The sequence below is a fragment of the Macadamia integrifolia genome, unplaced genomic scaffold, assembly GCF_013358625.1.
Source record: "Macadamia integrifolia cultivar HAES 741 unplaced genomic scaffold, SCU_Mint_v3 scaffold2450, whole genome shotgun sequence".
Classification (NCBI taxonomy): Eukaryota; Viridiplantae; Streptophyta; class Magnoliopsida; order Proteales; family Proteaceae; genus Macadamia; species Macadamia integrifolia.
Genome location: NW_024868727.1, coordinates 22,892 through 37,502, shown reverse-complemented (window position 1 = coordinate 37,502; position 14,611 = coordinate 22,892). Strand labels below are relative to the sequence as shown.

The following is a 14,611-nucleotide window of genomic DNA, read 5'->3' as shown; positions in this document are numbered from 1 at the left end:
TGCTATACCGATTATTCTAATTATGAGTAGAGTTGTGGAATTGATTATGCCTAAAACATTACAAATCACAAACAAAAAAAAAAACAAAAAGGAAAAGTTTCTCTTTGTGTCAAAGATAGACTTTCATTCATGAGATGCCAAAATAAAAAGAGGAGGGAAAAAGAAAAAGAAAAAATATACATGTGTTTACACTTGCAGGAACTACAGGAATAGGTCCCCAGGAAGTAAAGTCATCATCTGAACCATACTCTGAATCACCCCCAGGGAGTACTGAGGAACTCGCTGATGCTAGGCCAATCTGCTCTAGCCTCTGTGTCATATCCTGAATCAGTGCATCCTGCTGGGCAATCTCCTATTGGTAAGAGCTGACTTGGCTCTCCAAGGTGAAAATCCTTCCATCCTAAGGAATATGGGAGAGTATCAAGAAGAAGAATGAAAGAAGAAGGGCAAAAAGGAAAAAAAAAGAGAAAAGGTAGAAAATACCTTGGCGACTATCGCCTCACACAAGCCATAATGCATCCTCTTGATCTTGGAATAGACTGTCGGAGACACCTGAGAAAGAGCATATCAGCCATAGAAAGTCAAAAGTCAATTGAAGGATGATCAGATACTCACATGGTCATAAGGAATGGGTAGCCCAAAGGAAACATCTACATTTATGCTCCAGAAGATGAGGGAGGCTGGGATTAGCCGCATTGGGATAACACCAAGTAGGAAAGCCACGAAAGGGGATGTTGGCTACTCTAAGGGACTCACCCGCACTAGTAGAAGGTCTAGCTTATGAAGGATCAATAGCATTAATGTGCAACTGAACAGTAGAAGGGTCTACATATCGTGCTCTCCCCTGAAAGAACATCAGTCAAGACTAAGACAAAAGGAAGTTGAAGTATGGAGGAAATACCCCAGAAAGGGTAACATGCCATTGGACCGTCAGGACCAAGAGGGGTGCATACTGTTTCCTCCTCCAGGAAGGCTCTATAGTCTCTATCCCGGTCAAGAAATGATTCATCCCATACTCCATCAATCAAACTCTCAATCTCTTCCACAGGGATGATCTCTGGGCAATGCATGGTAGGTGGAGGAAGACAGGGAGAAAGATGTGACTTGATATCAGACTAATGGGGTATGACTCTCTCTCTCTCCTAGGTACCAAACATGGCCCCATATGCTTCAGAACGGGACCCGTTCTCAGATAAGTATCAGGCCAAGATAACTTCATCAGAGTCTGGAAATATGAGAGACTGGAACGGCCTCCAAGTGACCTGCAAATTCAAGGAAAAGTAAGTACAACATAGGACAAAAGGAAATTTAATGTCAAATGTGGCATACCTTAGTAAGACCATTCAAAAGAGAACGAGCGGTAGCCCCGAAGGATGGTGTTGGCCCCTGAGTACTTGACTATCTCCACACCTTGTAGCTATTGGAAAGGAAAATGCTTGAGGATCCCTCAGTCTGGGAACTGTAATCTCTAGGTGCTCAAAGCACCAAGGCTGTTTTCAAAGAGTAAGGAAGTGCAATCGAAATGAATGAAAAGAAATAGGTACAAGAAGGAAGGTTACCTGGAGGATGTAGCCTACTCTCTTAAGACCTCGGTCTCCATATGACAACATGTCTAGGGTCGGTAAGAGGTATGCATAGGCGGCCCCGCCCCAGTCCCAAGAATCTATGTCTTGAAGATCCCAGAAGAAGAACACCAGGCGAATGTCTACTCCCCCTTGGAGGTCACTAAAAAGACACTGACCCACAACAAACAACAAGAAAGAATGAGTCACCTGTGCCATGTTGCCAGGGTTTACCCACAGGCCGGTTCTCCACCATCTTGCACTGATCTCCCTAAGATGGATATGTGTCTTATCAGCAAACTCCCAGACTATCGGAGTCTCGGGAAGGGCCATGGGTCTACCCAACACCAGTTGGCATAGAGGCACAGAGGCATGATAGTAATCTCGCCAATAGGAAGATGAAATGAGTGAGTACTCGGAAAACACTACTCCATCAAGGCCCTTACCAGTGCCGGATTGAATTTTCAGGTCTCTATAAGGGCTAGCTGACACAGGCATGATGAATCAACCATCTCCTTCACTCTATGAGGAAGTATCTTGTACCATGACCGAACCATTTTTGGATGGCCATATAGGGCCAAGATAGGTGGTTCCCTCCCCTCATGCAAATGGAAATAAAGAATAGTTGCAGATGTGGTTCCGACTGTTGTGAAGAGTCTGCCCGGAGTACCAATCGGCCAGGCCCTCATCCCTTTGGGAGGAAGTATTGCAACCCTCCAGCTGGATTTCTCCACAAGTCTTTCTCTTTCTTCTTTCAACCATATTTTTCAAAGTCACAAAAAAGCCCTAATAAGTTTCCCAATTTGCACAAAAGTCCACAAAGAATGTCAAATTCTCCAAATGACTCCTTCCTCAAGAACTATAAAGATCTTCAAGAGAAAGATGAAGAACTTCAAGAAAAACCTAAAGATCTTCATAAAAAATTTGAAGAAACCCGAGAAAATGCAAAATGGTTGGGATCTTCGAGAAGATTCTAAAAACCCAAACTCACTCACTCACTCACTAATCATTCCCGACTCAAAAAATTCAGAATGAGGAATAAACAAAGGAGGGGGGACCATTTTATGGGTAGAAAATTTGTTTTCCAAAAAAATATATATATATTATTTTTTATTCCAATCTCAAGGTGCAAATCAAAGATTCTTACCACCAAATACCAAGTTCAAAATTATTTTTGTAGTAAATTATGGAAAGTAAAAAATCAAAGGGAAGGTAAAAATTCATGTGGTAGTTGAAAATTCAAATTCACATAAGAATGGAAAGTAAAAATCAAAAAGGAAAAACTCACATCCATGTGGTAAGTGGAAATTATATGGAAATGGAAGGTAAAAAATCAAAAGGAGTGTAAAATTCAAATTCATGTGATAGATGAAAATTTTATCACATGGAAAAAGGAAATTCAAAGCCAAAAGTAAAAAAGCAAGATCAATGGTAAAAGCAAGGTTCAAAACAAGGCCCCAAATCAAAAGAAAAAATAAAGATTCTAAATCAAAGAACCAAGAATCAAAAAATCAAGGGAAAATCAAGAGAAGAAACAATTTCATTGACCCAGTCCCAGGTGACCCAATTACATTTACCCTACCCCAGGTGGCCGAATTGCATTTACCAGGCCCTAGGTGGCCCAATTGCATTTACTAGGCCCCAGGTGGCCCAATCTCTTTGTATCGGCTTCGAGTGACCCGACCTCATAGACCAAATTCCCAAACCTGGCACATGCAAAGCCCAGTTAAGAAAAATCCAAGAATCAAATGTTTTTGTCTGTTATAAGATTGGAAGAGTAGCGAATTCCTCTCTTATAACCATCGGTCCTAGATAGTCTAGAATAATTCACCCAACTTGGAGACCAAATTCCCTGAACTGGCATATGTAAAGCCCAACTAAGGAAAAGTCAAAGATCAAAGTACTAACATTTTTTGTAGGATTGGAAGAGCTGCGAATTCCTTTCCTACAATTGGTATCCCAGGTAAGTCTTAAAACTCTAAAATAGTTGAGAGATATTATCTGTTGTATTTTTCAACTCCGTCATTAATGAGAAAAATGTTAGCAGTACATGCTCTGGGTGACAAAATGTGGTCGTTTTTTTCTTTTCCCTTTGGCTTTTGCTACAGGCCTCGGCCAAAGAGAGGCATTCTGTAGACACCCAATTTTATCACCCTCCTCCGGCTATGATGAAATACGGATCTTGGATGCAACTTCTGACTTTTGATCAACAGAGATGATGATTGACGAAGAAAACCCAAAAAAAATCCTCGCCTATCTGAAAACCTTGGAAACCCTCTTACAGGAAAGAAGAGGGTCCAAATTTGACATTTTATATACGAAGGAATCTGATCAAGATGACTGTATAGATGGATAGTGCTCAGAAATATGATTCTGATGATATATGGCACGTTAAAATCTAGCCGTTGGATCTCCCATAATCATCCCTGGAAAATTACATTCTCCTATGCATATGCCACGCACACTGGCGAGCCTGCTAGAAACGTGGAAAAATTCCCTACCTACTCAAATGCCTCAAATTCATCACTTACCTAATAACCCTAGAAAACCCCCACGAGGGAGAGAAGATGGTCCAAATTTGTCTTTTACATATAAAGGAATCTGGTTAAGATGATAGTATAGATGGATAGTGCTCGAAAATATGATTTCGACAATATATGGAACGTCAAAATCAGACTGTCGGATGTCCTGTAATCATCACCAAAAAATTTCATGATCACACGTGCACTGTGCGCGCTGGCCAAAAGGCCAGCTTGCACTCATGCTGCATTTGTTGGCTACTACCTAGCCCACATGCACATGCCCCCACTAGTTGCTGCCTGCATGCCCTCTTGCTACTGCCCGCGCACCCGCTGGCTACTACTAGTGCCCCTGCTGGCTGCTGCTGGAGCCCCTGCTGGTGTCCCCGCTGGCTGCTGTTGGCACCCCCGCTGGCTGCTGCTGGCGCCCCCTTTGGCTACTGCTAGCACCCTTGCTTGCACCATGCACATGCTGCCCTACATACCTGTGCACATTGCTTGCCATCCCATGTGACTGTGCCGGCTATACCCTGTGCACTTCAACCCAACCTTGTGTGCTACCATCAATGGCCAAGATTGGTGTTCCAATGGCTCAATGGGTGAAGAGATTTCCTCTTCACCCACTTTAGTCCAAAAACCCACTTTTTCCTAAAAACTCTCTCCTCCCATTAGTCCACAAGAACCCCCTTTTGCCCAATGGTTAAAACCCCTTTTCACCCACTTTAGTCCATAAACCCCCTTTTTTGCCTATTGGTTAAAAATTCTCTCTCCTCCCCATTGGCCCATAAATCCTATAAATACCCCCTACTTTGGATTTTACACAACACAAAAACCCCACAACTCCCCCTTTAGGAAGTAAAGCTCTGCCCTTTCTCCTCCTCCCCTTTGAGTTTCTTTGGGTCTTTGGAGCGATCTTCGTCAGGATCCAAAATCTTGTTCAGATCTTTGAAGTGTTCTTCGGGACTTTGAAGGTCTTCAATCTAAGTTCTTAGTCCAATCCAGTTTTTACCAAAAATAGTATTTTCTTAGCATCCTCCCTTTGAGTGTTCTTGATCTTTACCAGAAGTAGAAATCTCTGCCCCCTTGAGGTTCTTTGGGTCTACGAAGCGATCTTTGTTAAGATCCGAAATTCTGTTTGGATCTTCAAAGTGTTCTTCGGGGCTTTAGGGATCTTCAATTCATTTTTAGGTTAATCCATTTCTTTCCAAAAATAACAGTTCCTAGCTGAAGCTCTGTCCGAGTACCCTTGGAATCTTTTTGGAAATAGCCTTCCCTAGCCGAAGCCCTTTCCGAATCCAAATCCAAAAATAGCCTTCCCTAGCCAAAGCTTTGTCCGAATCCAAATCCAAAAATAGCCTTCCCTAGCCGAAGCTCTGTTTGAATCCAAATCCGAAAATAGCCTTCCCTAGCCGAAGCCCTGTCCAAATCCAAATCCAAAAATAGCCTTTCCTAGCCGAAGCCATGTTCGAATCCAAATCTGGAAATAACCTTCCCTAGCCGATGCTCTGTCTGAATCCAACTCTAGAAATAGCCTTACCTAGCCAAAGCTCTATCCGAATCCAAATCTGAAAGTAACCGTTCCTAGCCGAAACTCTATCTAAATATCATCACAGTCAGCATCTCTTAAGAAAGGAAGTTGGAAGTCAAGACCATCTTCCTCTGAGCTAGGAGAATCAGAAAGACAGTCTGAGCCAATACTAATCAGGGGCCCACCCCTCTTGACCCGAAACAGGGGTTAAGTTCAGGTACAACTTATAAACCAAATTGTCATCATGTAGACTTTATATAGACCTTGTTTTAGTGTACATAATCATTTAAATTCAGTCAATGTATATATGTGTGATAACTTAGCCATGCATGTGGAATAAGAATAATTGTGGAAAATGTTTGTTCTCAAGCATCTAGTTGGAAGACTGGTCGAACCGGGTAGATTGGGTGCCTAACACCTTCCCAATTCTACAACCTGACACTTACCCTAAATCTCTAGACCAGACCAAATTTTGGGCCCTTTTCTTAGGAATTGGGCCCACCCCAGTGTCCTAGGCCCATAACCCTAGGTGACGACTCCAAACCCCCATTTGCATGATCCCGATCCATCAAACCCCCATCTCAAATGACTAATTTTACACTCTTACGAAATAATTCTCCACGTATCTCCGAGGGACTATACGGCGGTGCGGGGCCCATAGGGTAAGCACACACGACACACCCCCTCCCTCATGAAAGAGAAAGAGAGGAGAGAGGATGGAATTAATGCAAGCCTTTTTCTCCCTCCCCCCACAAGGGAGGAATGCATACACATCCTTCGGCCTCTACCCTCACAGAAGGTTATTCAGACAAATATTAGCATGGTGTCGGAGCTGGGCAACTTAATGTACTCTTCAACCAGAGGGGGGTCTGGGGGTTAAAATTGACATTCTGAAAGCATTTGACACCATTTCTTGGGATTTTTTATTTCAGGTTCTTAGAAAATTCAGTTTCACGAAAAAATGGGTGGCCTGGACTTATCAGATTTTATCTTCTTCTATAACCACTATCCTTCTCAATGGAGGGCATGTGGGTTTTTTCGGAGTGGAGACAGGTCTTAGGAAGGGCGACCCAATGCCCCCAATTTTATTCATCTTAGCGGAAGAAGTTCTTCGCAGGGGTCTCTCTACTCTTCTTCAAGAGAATAGAGTAAAAGCTATGCAAGGTCCTATAGGTATTGCTGTCCCTAGTCATCTATTGTTTGCTAACGATATATTCATTTTCAATAATGCGTCCATCAGGTATGTAAGAAATCTTAAATTTTTCCTTCAGAGACACCAAGATTTTTCTGGCCAGAGAATAAATCTTGAAAATAGTAAGCTCTTTTTGGGCAAAGTTCATCCTTCTAGAAAGCAGTGTATTGCAGATACCTTGGGAATCCCTATATGCAACTTCCCGACTAGGTACCTTGTGGTCGAAATTTTTAAAGGAAGAGTCAAAAAGCAGTCTCTTCTGTCTTTGATAGATAAAATTAAAGGTCGTCTATCTGGATGGAAAGGGAAGCTTTTGTCTATGGCGGGTAGAGTCCAACTTGTCCAATCTGTTATTTTGGGTATGCCGATTCACAATATGGCGGTCTACTGGTGGCCCTCTTCCATGATTTCTCAGTTGGAGAAATGGATGAGGAATTTTATTTGGACTGGAGATGTGGATACCTTGAAGGCAGTCATAGTCAAATGGGACAACATCTATAAACCAAAAGAGGAAGGCGACCTAGGAATTAAATGTCTACATGATGTCAAGTTGTCTCTTCTTGCCAAGCAAGCATGGAAAATTAAGCATGGATCATCTTGCATGATTGTTTTTCTTAAAGCTCATCATCTAGGGGTTGGTGGAGTCTCAAAGATATTGTACAAGTCTTCTTTGATTTGGCCTAGTCTTACAAGAACTTGGGACTTTATTTCAAGCAAGGAGAGATGGATTGTTGGCAATGGGTCTAAAATAAATTTTTGGATAGACAAATCGCTTGGATATTTGTTTATTAAGGAGCAGTTGAACCCTGAGGAAAATTTGTTTGCTGATTTTAACCTTAAAGTGGCTAAGTCATATCAAATTCCAAATGGTGATACCAACACTAACATCAATATGCACAATTCAACACTTGAATAGTAACAAGTTCACAATGAAACTATCATGAGCACAGGCATGGATAACATGTTATAAACACTCCATAAAATAGTTCACAACACCCACTCACCTCGTGTTCCTACTTGTTGAGTATTGCCTACCCTCTCGTGCTGAGTTGCCTCACCGCTTGATGGCTTTATTCATAGGAAATATAGTGTCTATGTCAAGCTATATATATATATATATATATTCCTCATTCTCTTCTTATGGTGTTAATCACACCCCCCACCTTATGGTTTGCCCATTTTAGGTAGGAAATACATGTGAGGTTTAGTGTTCTAGGTTAGAATTCATGCATGCAACACATGCACAATTAGCTTAGAAATGATGTGGTTAGTCACTTATGAGGTCTAGATTCTAGGGGTTTGTCCAATTTCCCTGATTTAAAGTTTAGGTTACTAAATTTGAAGAATTCAAATTGGGGTTTTCATGCATTGGCCTCCAATTTCATTTATGATCACCTCAAATCCCTTATTCTAGATGTATTACATCATTTTCCCAATATATAGTTAGGTTCAAATGGTATATTATAGAGGATTTTGTCAATTTTCCAAATCTAGGACTTAGGTTGTCTAATTTGAGGGTTCACGATGGGTTTTCATGTAGGAGGTCTACAACTTCATTTATGGTCATCCCAATCCCCTATGTTAAGGTGTACAACATCTTTCCTCCAACATAGGATTAGGTTATGATGGGTGATTATATGGGATTTAGTCAATTACCCAAATTCTAGGGTTTTGTGTTATCTAAATATTTGGAGCTTTCATATGGGAGGTCTTTACTATCAATGGTGAGTGGCTTAGTTAGCTATACTAGTTTTCCTACACAAAATCCCCAACTCAATTTATAGATTGAGTGGGTGGGTATAGAGAGAGAGAGCAAGCATGCAATAGAGGAAGAGGAGAGAGTGTAACTCACCAATGGTGCAGGGTGATCTCCCTTATTGCTTTCCTCTTCCTTCTCCCTTGCTTTCCCCCTTCTCTTGCTTTTAGCTTGGTAGGAATGAAAAGAATGAACAAGTAGCTCTATTTATAATAACTTAAGTGAACTAGAGGTTGTTTGGTAAAAAATAGGTTTTTCTAATAACTCATTACATAGTAACTTAAGCTTACTGGGGCATATTTGGGAAATAGATGGGTTTTCTCCCATTACCGAGTAATTCCCCAATTGGCAATAGTGGGCTCACCTCATTATTATCTAATATATTAATCCATTAATTGGTAGGTTGTACCAACTATCGGAGGTGGTCTGAGGTGCACAGATGCTTGGGCCTGGGCCCCATGGCCAAATAACATATTATATCACAATACTCCTATCGATGTGGGTCAATCGTGCCTAATTAAATTGGGACAATTTCAGTATGTTGTACATAGGGTTTCTAGGGTATGTGCAAGTATGTGGGCATCTTGGTGCATTACAGATGAAGTTAGCCATGTCTTCTACTCAGATAGTTCTTCCATCCCATATTATGGATCAGCAGTTGAGGGATGTTCAATATAGGCCTAGATTTAGACTTCATTAGTTTTGTTTGGAGTTCTCATTTTTTTTTCCCCCTCAATTATCCCTTTTTTTTTTTTTCTCCTCATATTTTTCAATTTGATTTTCTATAAGAAAAAAAAAAAAAAGCAAAATCATAGTTAATGAGCTCTGAACCAACATCAAATTTCGAAAAGACCATAATTAGACATTAAATTCAGTATGATAAAATAACTAAATAGGTTGACCCTTTGTTTCTAGTATTGGGCTATCCTCATAGCCGGCTGTATTCTTGCATTCGTTCTTTAATAAAATTCAATTGCTGATCTTAATTCTTAGGCAAAAGAAAAAATAAAATTTTGATGTTGGTTGAGCGAGAGAGAGAGTTAAATACCCAAAGAACATTCCACTTTCCATCTGAACTTATTTATTTGCTTCTATCATGAATCAGAACATGATACAAATGGCTATTTAAAAGTAAGGAGAAGTGAATGAACAACAATCGGACTTCTCACAGTATGTGTGCCATCGGACCACTCCAGTGATGCAGATGCCATAGTCATTTGGTCCAATTTACTTCCCGAAACAGTCACAACAAATGATTTATCCTCATTCAATGATTTGAAAGACAGAACATCTGGCTCAACAGTGATTTTAATCTTAGAATTGGAAGTAACTGATGCCTTGTATGTGGAATTTGCTGAACTGACATTCTTAACTGTCCTTGTAAAATTAATAACAAAAGGCTTATCTTGTTGTTTAAGATAAGCTGTCATTGACGGATGATTGAGATCCAATGCCGTTCCTTTATTGCCTTCCGGACAACCGCTGTTATCTCCTGATATCATTTTAACCTTCTCTGAATCCCAGCCTATACTGCAGAGGAATTTGATGTAGTCTTCCTTTAGGGTTTCGTATATCAAACCGGGATTTATAGCTTTCAGTGGATCAATATTACCAGCACCATAAGAGAACTCAGCATCGGAGTTCCTGGTGGCATTCATGGGCCGTGCTATAGATTGAAAAATAAAATAAAATTAGATTAAAATGAATTGATTGCAAGAGTATTTTTTATTTGGAAAATTATCTTGTACCATCCCTATTTTCAAATCTTATATTAGGTACCATCCTAAATTATCAAAAATATCTAGCATGTATGGTGTTTTGCGAAAAAAAAAAAAAGACTCTTAAATCCATTCCGTTGAGCAAAATCGTTAAGTTATAACGTGGTGTTGTTGCTATTTTTTAAATGACAAGTTTACCCATAAAGAAGGATAAACTTACTATTATACTCTTTCATGTAAAACCCCCCATATACACCCAACCCATTTGGTTGCTTGAAAACATACAAGATCCAGTTCACCTTGTGAGAAAACACGAGATACCCGATCAAAAGGGATTCATTTTCAATCTCCAGCTCTGCCCTTTCCTTCCCGATTTCACTAGATTAAAAGTTTAAAACCCTAAGGCAGGAATGACAGAGAACCAAAGCAGAGAAAGAAGAGAAGGAAAGCGGAGTAGAGGGTTTAGATAAGGATGGAGTAATTTAAAAGAAAAAATCAGATAAGTATAATAAAGATCAGGGATTTAACCCCAATCCAGTTTTTCTGGCTGATTCTGTTTCTAGAACTTATAAGGATGACAAAGATCTCTCTTTCATCATAACTGTAGACTCAAAAACTCAGATCGGGTAGACTTACAAGATGTTCAGAGATATAGAATATATTTTCGTAGATCTTTGGTTTTATCAATTCATCTAAATACAAAAAAAGTAAAAGACATATCAGTAGGATTAGCTTCGAATGGAACTTGCAGAGAACTCCTCTCTGGGAGCCGCGGCTGGAATTGGTGACCATGACTGTCGAGTTTTAGAGGATGAAGGAGGCTTTGGTTGGTGGGAAGACCCTTTTCTTCTTGCAGAGTCACATCTGATTCCGAGAAGGAACTCCTCATCCCCGCCTGTGGAGTTGGATGATATTGAGAGGCATATGCCTGATGCATCAAGGCCATTATCGTCTGCAGCTGTGGTTGGGGGTATGAATCAATCGGTGATGGAGGCTACTTCCTTGCCGTCAATTGATAACCTACCTTCACCAACAACGGTTGCCAATCTGACAAGTATTCGAATCCCACAAGCAGCATATGTCAGGCAGCTTGCCAAGCACAGATTTGTCTTCTTAGGAGGGTTAATTTCCGATCTATTACCATGGACACTCTCAGATTGAAGGTGACATCTGTGTGGGCGTTGAAGGAGGAAGTAATTCTGAAATCTCTTGGGAAGGGATTTGTTTTCTTCTGTTTTCAATCGGAACCAAACATGATGAGTATTTGGAAGAGAGGCCTAATCAGAGTAGAGGGACAGCTTTTGCTGTTTCAGAGGTGGAAACCAGTATTCAAAGTGGAAGATGAGGATATCACACATAGGCTTGCTTGGGTAAGGTTTCCCAATCTTCCCCAAGAATACTGGGATGAAGAAATTCTACTCACTATGGCTAAAGTAGTGGGACAACCGATAGCTATTGATCGAAGAACTGAAGATTCTCACTACGGTCACTTTGCTCGAATCTGTATTGACTTGGACGGCTCCCAACCTCGAGTTAAAGAAATTTACGTTGAAAGGGAGCATATTGCATCTATGGAAATTTTTATTTTCAAGCAGGTTGTTGAGTATGAAAATCCACCTTCAAGGTGTGTGCATTGTCGTCGTTGTGGGCATTGGCCAAACGAGTGCCCGATGCAGACAAGACGTATGGAGCCTAAGGGGAGAGTGTCTGGAGAAAATTACACAGAAGCAAGACCACCAGTTGTTCTCTGGAGAAGGGAGTGGTGCCCTTGTGTTGTGCAATCGGAGGTGACTAATCCGTTCAATATGGAAGTTGAGGTGGCTGGCGGGATTTTAGGAGATCCTAACATGTTGGGCTCTTTACCTGACCGTTTAGGCGCACGTTTAGGTGATCCTAATGTGGTGAATCCTACTAAAATTTGTAACCCAGCTGTCCTTAGTAGTGAGGATGGGATTGCACGTGATTTTAGTAATTCAAATCCAAAAGATGGGCCTTTTGTCTCCAACAATGTATGTGATGTTCCACTAATCGACGGCAACCAATCTAATGGGCTGGCGGAGTTGGATATGGGTTCCAACCCGAGTACAAGTGTGGATGAATCAGATTCTATTGGCAAACTGAAGTGGTGCTACAAATCCATGAGGGTAGCGAGACTTCGAGGCAAGAGATAGCAGGTCCTTTGGTCACTTCAGATACTCAGATGTTTAATGCAGCTCAAAACAGTGGGCAAACCTCAATAATTCATCATGATCTATAGGAGCATCAGACGGGAGAGGTGGGAGAAATTTCTGAAATTCCTTTCACTATGGTGACAAGGAAAAATGCCAGAAAAGGAAGACGAGGTGTAATGCCCCTGGCATTTCATTTAAATTTATTTTATTTATCTCTTAAATGATTACTTTATCATGTATTTATAACCTATAGTATTCATATATATATATATATTGTCTTTACTAAAGGTACCAAATTGTATCTTTACTATATGTATATATATATATATATATTATTTTGATTATTGATTTGATAGACAATCAATCATTTGATTCTAACCCTTGGATATTATCCTCATCCTAGTAATAAGATTACCCATATAATTTGATTTTAGACAAATTGATGAGATGTTTAGGTAAGTATGTGAGTGATTGAGAAGGGGATATTTCATTGGAGATAAATTGATGAGTTGTTTATACATATGTGAGTGATTGGGAAGTGGATATTTCATTGAGAACAAATTGATGACTTCTTTAGGTAAGTATGTGAGTGATTGAAAATGGGATAATTTGATTGGAGACAAATTGATGAGCTATTTAAGTAAGTATGTGAGTGATTAGGAATGAGATATTTGATTAGAGACAATTTGATGAGCTATTTGTAAGTAGGTGAGTGATTGGGAAGAGGATAAAGTCATGACTCATGGGATAGATTTGGGATATTTTGAAGGGTGGGGATTTGATCACCAAAACTCTCATCAATCCTATCCCTCAATTTACACCTCTAATTAGGGAAGGTTATAGGTTGATTAATATTCTTCTTTCAAATCTTGGCTAGCCATTATCAGTCATTATTTTTACTAGGAAGAGAGAAAAGAGAGAAGAAAAGAAAAGAAGAGAGGAAGAGAGAAAAAGAGAGAAGAAAAGGGACTGAGTGCAGGTTTCCTACAACATATATCATTGGAAAAAAGGAGGAAGGGTAAGGAGAAGAAGGCCTTATAACCTAGGCTGCATCCACCACCATTTTACACTCCTAGGAAGAGCTCGAAGACCCTTATCTAAGGGATGAATCTAGCTACATTGTCAACCAGTGAGTAAAACCATCATACTCTCTCCACATGTGTTTTCTTTGTTTTTCTTACCCTTCTAAATCTTAAATAAATGCCTAGGATTGTACAGCCTTGTAGTTGCCATATCGCATGTATTTTCCTATTCTTACTCTTTATATCTCTTGTATATTTTCATGATAATATCTTTTAAATGTACCTATGAATATTGATATTTTCTTTTAAGACTTTGTTGATATATATATATATATATATATATTAATTTTAAGGGGCTACTGAATGTTATTATGGATGGATTCTATGATATATAAATATTTCATATTAGATACAGTTTTAATGATTTTTTTAGATGATGTTAGTACTAGTACTCAATAATTTTCATTCCATTCTACTTGATCTACGGTAGGTACTGCTAGTAATGATGTTAGGGGTTGTTGGCACTATGAGTTAATTAAATTCATTTCTTCCTAAATGTTCCAAGTTATGTATTGTTCCTATTAATGATTTAAGGGCTATTAACGTTCCTATTTGAATTAAATATATATAATCTGATTTTGATGATTAAGGACTTTAGTGTTTTACTTCATAAATTTTATCCTACTCTAGTCTATGATTCATAGGGGCTATTTTGGTACATTCACTTGATTAAATCGATTCTATTTCAGCTTTATGATAATAGGGGTTGATTTGTTCTTCCTTGTCAATTTAGTTACACATTATTTTTTTGATTTCATGATTTTAGGGTCTAAATTATGTTCTTGACTTGATTAAATCTATCATATCATAAACTTGCTATTTAGAGGATGATTTAACATTTTTTCTTTTTTATTATCTTGGTTCATTCCTCTATGAGTATATGAATTAGGGCCTACTTATATAACCATGTGTAGTATTGGATGCCTAAGGGTTGATTTTCTTGTATTTTTATTTTTTTTATTTTATATGTTAGTATAATGCTCTTTAAAAACTCTAATACATGATGTGTGTGCATGGGCTGATATGTATGCTTTAAAATATGAATAAAAAATAATCCGCTTAGATCTTAAATATTATATGTTA

At 39.3% G+C, this 14,611-nt stretch overlaps 1 pseudogene; it reads right to left on the bottom strand.

The window, feature by feature from the left end:
- Positions 1–1,496: 1,496 nt before the first annotated feature.
- The window catches only part of LOC122066540, a 31,833-nt pseudogene continuing 18,718 nt past the window's right edge, over positions 1,497–14,611 (bottom strand).